This window comes from Schistocerca americana, chromosome 8, assembly GCF_021461395.2.
Source record: "Schistocerca americana isolate TAMUIC-IGC-003095 chromosome 8, iqSchAmer2.1, whole genome shotgun sequence".
NCBI lineage: Eukaryota > Metazoa > Arthropoda > Insecta > Orthoptera > Acrididae > Schistocerca > Schistocerca americana.
Window position 1 is genome coordinate 437,110,067 of NC_060126.1, and position 11,335 is coordinate 437,121,401.

The window sequence follows — 11,335 nt, forward strand, 5'->3', positions numbered from 1 at the left end:
GATCAAATCGAACAGGTGAAAAAAAAAAAAAGATTTTACTTTATCTACAACACAGTCAGCACAGTGCATGGCCCTCGGATTTCTTCCTCTCCTCTGTTACAGCCCAGAAGCCCACGCAATTACACCTTCACCTTTTGTAATTGGTATTGTGTGCTGCTGTATATATCCCGATTGCGAAATTGTGTATTTTGAGTTAGGTTCAGGTCCAAAATATTCACTGCACAAACCTCGTACAGTCCCATTCAGGTGCAAGGCTTTTATATTGGGGTGCATGGACCAATAAAAATTCGTGCCCCGCGTTCTTGGGCGCCACTTATCGCGGTATATGGGTATTTTTGGTTCTTTTACTTATCGCGGTACTTAATATAAATAAATATGTATTAAATATTGTGGGCTAATATGAGACTCTGAAATAACTCAATTGCACTATAACATACCTACGGACCTCGGCTATCCCGCAGTACGTACGGAATAATATTTTAAACACAGCGTGCGACTCATCGCCTTCTAATAGATAGTTCGCGTGAGCGCTGCTATTTTGAAAAGAAAATGTGCGTGCTTTTACTCAACCTGTAACAATTAATTTGGTTCTCAAGGGGCTACTGGTCATTACGTACCAAACTCCACAAAGTAACTGAGACATTGTTATGCTCGTTGAATGGAATATTTTTCATTATTTATTATTCGTTACTTGCAAGGCCAAACTGGAGAGAATCTCATTTGCCGTTAAGCGGACAAACTTAAAACATACTGAACTCATTCAGTACTGTAAATATTAATAAATGAAATCTATTTTTACTCTGTTAACACTGAAAGCACTGGAAGATCAAAACAGAGAAATCTCTGTTTTAAATTTAACATTATGACATTAATTTCTAATTATAAAATATCGCCAGTCGTAATGGCCGACCAAATGCTGCTAGGGGAGATGAGCCCCCTGCAACACGAAGTTCTGAAAATAAATTTGTTAATTATAATTAATGACTACTATCATCAGAGGTGCCCACTAAATCAATAATACACAGTTTCTCATAACAATTATAAGTATATTTTGCTGAATTACAGCCAAACTTACATTAAATACGAGACTGCTATACAATGGCGGCCTTCCACCAGACGAAGCAAAATAGGAGAGAGAGAGAGAGAGAGAGAGAGAGAGAGAGAGAGAGAGAGAGAGTGTTCAATAAAACAATAGTCTTCGGTCATGTTCATTTTCATTACACAAAGATTATAGACAAAAAATAATCTTTGTTAATCATATCGCTGTTTGTGAGCTTTGGTGTTAATAATTACACTTATTAATATTTATTATACATCGCGCACACGTACGCAGTCTCGAAATAATTTATAGTTCACACATCACACAAGCAAAAACTTTTTTTTTGAATGTCAACTTATGTGACGTACCGTCAAAGGTGGCAACGGTGTCTTGCAGTTATCTGTCATTCTTCACTAACGCAAGTGAAAAACATTTCTGCAAAAAAATGTTACATCGTCTTTTCTACTTCTGTTTGATAAACAGCTGATGTGAATAGTTATTTTCAAGGGAAATAAATTACTAAAAACATAAAAATATTGCTGACAGCCGTTCTCTCTATCTGGGGATGAAAGGGAGTTAGACAAGCAGGAAGATGAGGAGACAGTGGATAGGTTCTTAGGCGTCCAGTGAAGTTGAAGATCCGCAGTGGGGTTGTATGAGTATTCCTGACGAAGCTAAAAACTATGTCTGATCTACTGGGCATCAGTTGTTCAGGCTGCGTGGAGTCTTGGTGTCACGTAGTTTGAAGGTATAACCAAGAAGAAAGCCATTGACAGTTAGGTTTTTTCGCAGCTGGTCGACTTGTACATATCAGTTCTCCGTGTCCCTCAACGAACTGACCGTTACTTCGTTAACTGCAATAGGTTTCGAGCGATATTAGCAATTCTGACGCTGTAGGTTGACCGATTCGGTCCCTCAGTGCTCTTAGCAGCTATCTAGTCTTCACAGTGGCTGACAGTGTCATCTCGCTAAGGCGTTAACGTTACGACAATTTTGCAAACTGTTCCACCAATACCGACTGGGTCGATACCACCGTCTCCTCTTCCGAAGAAATGCTTTATCCCAGAAGGTTCTTGTTTGATAGGAGTAGCGGGAATTAACTGCGTAACTGTGATAAAGAAATCTGCTCATCATCCCGAGCAATAACGTATTTTTAGCAGTTCGACATACATTTGGTCCGTAGCTAAGACGACAAGCGATATTAGAACATGCAACTAACCAGTCATGAGCCCAGCTATGTAGCTCATATCTCTGAGCTGACCTTACGGCAAATTACGGCACATTTTCACTTTTGAATCTCTAGACCACTTAAATAGCGCGTAATAGTCTTTCAGAATTGATCATTAGTGTTAATACTGCCTCCAAAACCCGACGTCACTTCACCGAAAATCGTCAGTCTGAAATACAGTCCAGTTCCCTTTTTCTCAGTGTCATTCAATTAATGATTCTGCTTCTGTTCAGTTACATGATCTGGATGATTTTACGCGTTCAGCATCTAGCACAAATGTCCTTGCAACAAATAACTTACCAACACAAGTTTTCAATTTCTGTTAATACTAGTAACATCTTTTGTTCAAAAAATCAGACTAAGAACAGCCGACCAGTTGCAAAGTCTTGCAGTTCTTAGTCTGATTTACGTGGAACCATTGCTGTAGCGCAGCTATGTTTAAAGTACTATCTTTTGTTCAGTTTTTATTCGTTCTTTATGATGTATTTGTATAGTCAATGTAATAACAGAAATTACGGTTGTTAACGCTTAAGACTGCGACTTAATGCCGCGAAGAGAACCTCGGTTTGGAGTTGTGGCGGGGAAGTAGTTACTCAAAGAGAACTTAAATTTTCACCAAAACAGCAATTACTGATAGAAGCCCACTTATACATTTTGAATATTGCAAGGCATCACACCAAATATTTGTAAGTGAAAAAAAAAATGATATTTTGGAAATACACTACTGGCCATTAAAATTGCTACACCACGAAGATGACGTGCTACAGACGCGAAATTTAACCGACAGGAAGATGATGCTGTGATATGCAAATGATTAGCTTTTCACAGCATTCACACAAGGTTGGCGCCGGTGGCGACACCTACAACATGCTAACATGAGGAAAGTTTCCAGCCGATTTATCATACACAAACAGCAGTTGACCGGTGTTGCCTGGTGAAACGTTGTTGTGATGCCTCGTGTAAGGAGGAGAAATGCGTACCATCACGTTTCCGACTTTGATAAAGGTCGGATTGTAGCCTATCGCGATTGCGGTTTATCGTATCGCGACATTGCTGCTCGCGTCGGTCGAGATCCAATGACTGTTAGCAGAATATGGAATCGGTGGGTTCAGGAGGGTAATACAGAATGCAGTGCTGGATCCCAACAGCCTCATATCATTAGCAGTCGAGATGACAGGCATCTTATCTGCATGGCTGTAACGGATCGTGCAGCTATGTCTCGATCCCTGAGTCATCAGATGGCGACGTTTGCAAGACAACAACTATCTGCACGAACAGTTCGACGACGTTTGCCGCAGCATGGACTATCGGTTCGGAGACCATGGCTGCGGTTACAATTAACGCTGTATCACAGACAGGAGCGCCTGCGATGGTGTACTCAACGACGAACCTGGGTGCACGAATGGCAAAACGTCATTTTTTCAGATGAATCCAGGTTCTGTTTACAGAATCGTGATGGTCGCATCCGTGTTTGGCGACATCGCGGTGAACGCACATTGGAAGCGTGTATTCGTGATTGCCATACTGGCGTATCACCTGGCGTGGAGGTATGGGGTGCCACTGGTTACACGTCTCGGTCACCTCTCGTTCGCATTGACGGCACTTTGAACAGTGGACGTTACATTTCAGATGTGTTACGACCCGTGGCCCTACCCTTCATTCGATCCCTGAAGATCCCTACATTTCAGCACGATAATGCACGACCGCATGTTGCAGGTCCTGTACGGGCCTTTCTGGATACAGAAAATGTTCGACTGCTGCCCTGGCCAGCACATTCTCCAAATATCTCACCAACTGAAAACGTCTGGTCAATGGAGGCCGAGCAACTGGCTCGTCACAATACGCCAGTCATTACTCTTGATGAACTGTGGTATTGTGTTGAAGCTGCATGGGCAGCTGTACACCTGTACACGCTATCCAAGCTCTGTTTGACTCAATGCCGCGGCGTATCAAGGCCGTTATTACGGCCAGATGTGGTTGTTCTGGGTATTGATTTCTCAGGATCCATGCACCCAAATTGCGTGAAAATGTAATCACATGTCAGTTCTAGTATAATATATTTGTCCAATGAATACCCGTTTAAAATCTGCATTTCTTCTTGGTGTAGTAATTTTAACGGCCAATAGCGTAGTTAGTGTCATCGCAACAGGATCCCATGTTTGTTTTTTTCTGATTTCTGGGCACATTCGCAAGCCATCATATTAGGCTAAATAGAACAAAGACGGTTTTAAATAATGAGAAATTAATTCAAAATCGTCACAGAAGGACAGAATGGCGGTTGATAGCTGTCTATATAAAAGAAATTAGGAGTCAGTTTTATCTTCTGTATTATCGGTATTTTTCCCGGGAAGTAAGGCGTACTGGGCTGAACACCTGGGCCACTTTCACCGGTAGGATGCCATGTCGGGGGATTAGTGATCCACAGAAGAAACTATCAAGCTGAAGTGTGTGTGTGTGTGTGTGTGTGTGTGTGTGTGTGTGTGTGTGGTGAGAGAGAGAGAGAGAGAGAGAGAGTAACTTTATCAATCTTACTATTAGTTAGTAACCTACATAAATTAGTACGTTATGCTAAATAATAACAGTAGGCCTAATTTCAATTTGAGACACGATCACAAATGATTACTAAATGTTGATTATCTTATAGTCACTGCATTGTGTGACAACAGCCTTAATTTGATTTCATGTTACTTGCTACAAACATTGGGTGATGTGTCTGTCGTCATTGCAGTCAGGTTGCGCAAACCTGTCCGATATCTGGCATGCCGGTCGGCCGCACGCAGCTGTGGTTCCTGCAATTTTGGAACGTGCGGACACTCTTATTCGAGGTTATTGACGGATCACAATCAGACTCCTCACTCCACGACTACACATCTCTGTTGGTAGTGCCGACACACTCGTCCAGTAGTTGGAGTACTCAAAGGTGAGTGTCCTTTGGTTTCCTCGCCGCCTAACAGAACACCATTGAAGACCAGCAAAGGGTCGGTCATCTGTGCGGAGTTGCTTGCGCGTTACGAAGCTGATCGCGACAGATTTTTGTGGAACCTCGTCACTGGCGATGGAGCAGGTGTTCATCACTTGGAACCGGAAACAAAACGACACGGAGTGGGCCCACATCGCGTCTCCATCGAAGAGAAAGGTAAAAGCCGCACTCCAAACCGGTGCAGTCATGGCGACCATCTGCTGGGACTCCGAAGGAGTCATTCTGTTTGTTGTCCTCCCTTACGGTCCAACGATCAACTCGAAAGTGTATTGTGCTAGCCTCTGAAATGCGAACGATCTTCTCCTTCTCCATGACAAAGCATGATTTCACGCAAGTCTGTGCATCCGAGAGGCGCTAAGAAAACTTCAGACTGTTCTTTCTCGTCCACCCTACAGCCCGGATCTCGTACCTTCACACTTCCATCTGTTTGGCCCAATGATCGACGATCTCCACGGGAAGCATTCCGTGGATGATGGGGAAAGTTATTGTGCAACACGACTTTGGCTCTGAAGTCGACCAGTAGACTGGTACCAAACGGGCCTACAGACTCTCCCAGTTATGGGGCGTAAGGTCGTCGCGTTGAACGGAGACGGTGTTGAAAAACAGGGGTTTGTAGCCAGCAGCGTGGTGAATAATATGATGTACTGGGATCTTAAATAAAACCAACCTGGTTCCAGAAAAAATGTTGCTTTACTCCATTACTTATTGAACGCCTGTCGAAGATGCACTCCGTCTTCAGGCCACGAGTGGCCTACCGGGATGCGGAGAGGAGGGGCGTGGGGTTAGCACACCGCTCTCCCGGTCGTTATGATGGTATTCTTGACCGAGGCCGCTACTATTCGGTCGAGTAGCTCCTCAATTGGCATCACGAGGCTGAGTGCACCCAGAAAAATGGCAACAGCGCATGGCGGCCTCGATGGTCACCCATCCAAGTGCCGACCACGCCCGACAGCGCCTGACTTCGGTGATATCACGGAAGCTGGTGTATCCACTGCGGCAAGGCCGTTGCCGCCTGTCGAAGATGCAGCACCTAAAAAATCCAAAGGTCTAATAATTCTCGAACGTAGGACGGGTTTCAGAATCCAACAACTGTCTGTCCTCAACTATATATGCCTATAATTATCAGCGTATCAGACCACTCTTTGTTATGATCGAGGACTGCACAGTGCAAAACACGATGGAGTCCTTGAAACTAAGCACGTTCGCTGTTTACATAACATGCATACTTATCGTGACACAACGCAAAATGTTTCTGCTGAATACGCGAGCGGAACAGGCCGTAAGCTGCCGAGTACGATAAGATAAAAGTGGATTCTTGTGCTGGCGCAGTCACGATGATGAACTGGCGACGCAGAAGAATGTTATCACTTCGTGCATAATCTTAAGCCCCCTCATAGCGAAGGGAAAACAGATGAGCGTGAAACGGCAAATGAGAATTTTGTACGACATAAAAGCTAGACGCCTTTTGACGGTCTTTAAGAGAACCACCGAAAGAAGTTTGCGTCCGCTGTACTTCGGGGCTAGCAATGCATGAAGCTGCTATATTGTCTGCTTATACGGTTGATATGAGAAATGTGAAAAGTGTGCAATGTTACTGATAGAAGAATATAGATAACATAGATGCTAATGTGATCCACAGCACAAATGCTGGTAGATGTGATGTACCTGTAAGGAAAATTAAACGCCTCCAATTTCGGAAAGAACTGGATGATTTATTAAAGAGAAAGAGCTTCACAAATTGAGCAGTCAATAACGCGTTGGTTCACTCCTGGCTCCTGTGCGAGAAATTATTCGGCTTGGCAATGATTGAAGAAGTTGTTGGATGTCCTCCGGGAGAGATATCGGACCAAGTTCTGGCCAGTTGGCGTTTTAGATTGTCAAAACGCCGAGATGGTTGGAGGGACCTGCCCATAATACTCCAAACGTTTTGAATTGGGGAGAGATCCAAGGTATGGTTTTGCAAGCACGAAGACAAGCAACAAAACGGACGTGGGGTATCGTTGAAGTACCGTTGTGATGTAAGGGTGTAGAGGATGACAACCAAAGGGGGTTGCTCGCATCTCGTGGTCGTGCGGTAGCGTTCTCGCTTCCCACGCCGGGGTTCCCGGGTTCGATTCCCGGCGGGGTCAGGGATTTTCTCTGCCTCGTGATGGCTGGGTGTTGTGTGATGTCCTTAGGTTAGTTAGGTTTAAGTAGTTCTAAGTTCTAGGGGACTGATGATCATAGATGTTAAGTCCCATAGTGCTCAGAGCCATTTGAACCATTTGAGCCAAAGGGGGTCCTGATAAGAAATGAACAGAAATTCCACCGCACTTACGTCACTCCAGTTTGTCGCGCCATATGGTGGGCGAAAGACAGGTTGGTATCCCACCGCTGTACGGCCCGACACCAGACTCCGCTGGTCATCAGAGGTCAGTGCGAAGCGGGACTCATCACTAAAGACAATGCTGCTGCAAACAATGAGATTTCAAACGAAAGATGTACACTACTGGCCATTAAAATTGCTACACCAAGAAGAAATGCAGATGATAAACGGATATTCAGTGGACAAATATATTATACTATAACTGACATGCGATTGTATTTTCACTCAATTTGGGTGCATAGATCCTGCCGTAATAACGGCCTTGATACGCCTTGGTATTGAGTCAAACAGACCTTGGATGGTACAGCTGCCCATGCAGCTTCAACACGATACCACATATCATCAAGAGTAGTGACTGGCATATTGTGACGAGCCAGTTGCTCGGCCACCATTGACCAGACGTTTTCAGTTGGTGAGATATTTGGAGAATGTGCTGGCCAGGGTAGCAGTCAAACATTTTCTGCATCCAGAAAGGCCTGTACAGGACCTGAAACATACAGTCGTGCGTTATCCTGCTGAAATGTAGGGTTTCGCAGGGATCGACTGAAGGGTAGAGCTATGGGTCGTAACACATCTGAAATGTAACGTTCACTGTTCAAAGTGCCGTCAATGCGAACAAGAGGTGACCGAGACGTGTAACCAATGGCACCCCATACCATCACGCCGGGTGATACGCCTGTATGGCGATGACGAATACACGCTTCCAATGTGCGTTCACAGGGATGTCGCCAAACACGGATGCGACCATCATGATGCTGTAAACAGATGCTGTAAACAGAACCCGGTTTCATCCGAAAAATGACGTTTTGCCATTCGTGCCCCCAGGTTCGTCGTTGAGTACACCATCGCAGGCGCTCCTGTCTGTGATGCAGCGTCAAGGGTAACCGCAGCCACGGTCTCCGAGCTGATAGTCCATGCTGCTGCAAACGTCGTCGAACTGTTCGTGTAGATGGTTGTTGTCTTGCAAACGTCCCCATCTGTTGACTCAGGGATCGAGACGTGGCTGCACGATCCGTTACAGCCATGCGAATAAGATGCCTGTCATCGCGACTGCTAGTGATACGAGGCCGTTGGGATCCAGCACGGCGTTCCGTATTACCCTCCTGAACCCACCGATTCCATATTCTGCTAACAGTGATTGGGTCTCGACCAACGCGAGCAGCAATGTCGCGATTCGATAAACCGCAATCGCGATAGGCTACAATCCGACCTTTATCAAAGTTGGAAACGTGATAGTACGCATTTATCCTCCTTACACGGGGCATCATAACAACGTTTCACCAGGCAACGCCGGTCAAGTGCTGTATGTGTATGAGAAATCGGTTGGAAACTTTCCTCGTGTCAGCACGTTGTAGGTGTCGCCACCGGCGCCAACCTTGTGTGAATGCTCTGAAAAGCTAACCATTTGCATATCACAGCATTTTCATCCTGTCGGTTAAATTTCGCGTCTGTAGCACATCTTCGTGGTGTAGCAATTTTAGTGGCCAGTAGTGTATCTTGAGACACCACTAACAGCGGTCGGATACCATTCAGGCTGTCACTCGCCATACCGCCAGACAACCAGGGGTGATGGTCCGGGGCGGCATTAAATTTCACTGCAGGACCCCACTGGTTTCCATCCGCTGCACACTTACAGCATAGCGGTACGTCGACGATATTTTGGGCCCAGTTTTGTTGCCGTTAGTGACAAGCCATCATGACCTTACATTTCAGCAGTACGATTCTCGCCTGCACACGGCCAGAGTTTCTACTGCTGTCTCCCTGCTTGCAAAACCATACCTTGGCCAGCAGTGTCGGCCAATCTCTGCCCAGTTCAGAACGTTTGGACCATTATGGGCAGGGCACTCCAACCAGTCCGGGATTTCGACACCAAACTCGTCAGCTGAACAGAATTTGCCACGATATACGTCAGGAGAACCCCAAAATCTTTATCAATAATACGAAGCCGAATAAATTCTTGTATAAGAGCCATAGGTGGCCCAACGTGTCATAATTTTCTCAGTTTGTGAAGCTCTTTCTCTTGAATGAATATTCCATTTTTCCAGAAGGTGTAATAACTTGTTTGTCTGTGCAAATAGATCATGTCTACCGATTTCCGTCCCATTCAGATAACTCCTTCGTGGTGTGTCGTTTTTTCTTTGTTTTACAGCGAATATAGCAGATTTTATCAACAGCGTATGTGTACGAATGTTTCACATTTTATTTTATTGAAATTATCTTCCTTATACGTGCTTGAAATACTTTTCATATGCCACTGCAGACATCAGAAACAACATGGTGTATAGCAGCTATTGGAATACGAAGCAGTCAGTAATATAAAGATCTCCGGTTGTTGATAAACACAGTGTAAATCTTAGCCTTTCCTCAGATTTGTTGGTCGACGACATGCGAGGAGCCAGGCGAAAAGCGTCAGTCGGCATGTGTTCGAAGTTTTGGAATGCTAAGGAAGTGGAGCTGCAGTTCAGATTTCACCATCTTCACCCACTTCACGTATATGTAGAAACCATGACGCCTAAATTCCTTTTCTCTATGCCATTTTGCTTACTTCGCCAAAAACGGTGTGCCAGCCATGCAAAATAGCCCTCTCTGCTTCGTGGCTTTAAGTAAACAGTTTGTATTTTGTTGGTGATTATTAGCGCCAAAAAAGCAACGCAGCATGCATAGGCTATCTTGGATATCTCGAGTTCTCTCCAATTGCTTCTAGTGTAAACGTTTGTAAACAGGTACAAGAAAATGGTTGTGAAAACCGTCGTGTTGTCTCCGAATGCGCATGCGCTGTTATTATCTTCCATTCGCGCTGGTCTTAAAGCGCTTTAGTCTGTTAGTACTGTCGTTAAGAAACCTGTTTGAACTTCGCTTGTATTTGACAGTGGCAGATATGGACTCTGTCTGGTGACGAAGGTTCGCGGTGTTCTTCTGACGTCTTCGCCGGAAGCCTTGAAGAATAAATACCGAAAAATAGTCACCGTTTTTAAATTTTAAGACTGTATTTTATATACTTGTTTTTTTATTGATCTTAAGTGGCATATATTCCACAAAACGTGGGTGTCAATAAATATAGTAAAATAATTGTAATATTTAAAAATCGTTTTACATTTTTTCCACGACTTGTATTAGTGCACGGTTGCGATAAATCGGTTTTGACGTTCACCGTTACATAAACAAGACGCAAAATTGCAGGTGACCTGGGAAAATTCTCAATCAAAACACAGCTCTACAACCAAATACTTGGGAGTCACCCTTGATCGAGCACTAACTTACAGAACTCACAACCTGAACACCAAAAGAAAGGTATCAGCGAGAAATAGCGTCCTGCAGAAACTAGCTGGTACATCTTGTAGGACACAGCCTCGTGTTCTTAGAGTATTATCCTTAGCCCTCTGCCACTCTGCAATAGACTTGCCGGTCGTGTCTGGTACAACAGTCATGCCAATCTTTCGCACTAAACGAGACCTGCTGAATCATCATCTGCCTCAGGTCAACTCCGCTCTAAAAGATCTAGTGTTTAGCTGGTGCCCCACCCTGGACATCGGCCTTGAATCTGCCGACCGGCTAGAAAGAAATAAAGCAGTGAATCTAAAGACCCATTCTCTGTGTCGGACTTCACACGCAACTGCCTGACTGAAATGAAGATGAAGTTTACTGCTCACTACAGAAACACTCACTGAACAACCTTCGGAATACAGACTAAATTCCTGGCGTAAACGAGACAGCAGCAACACA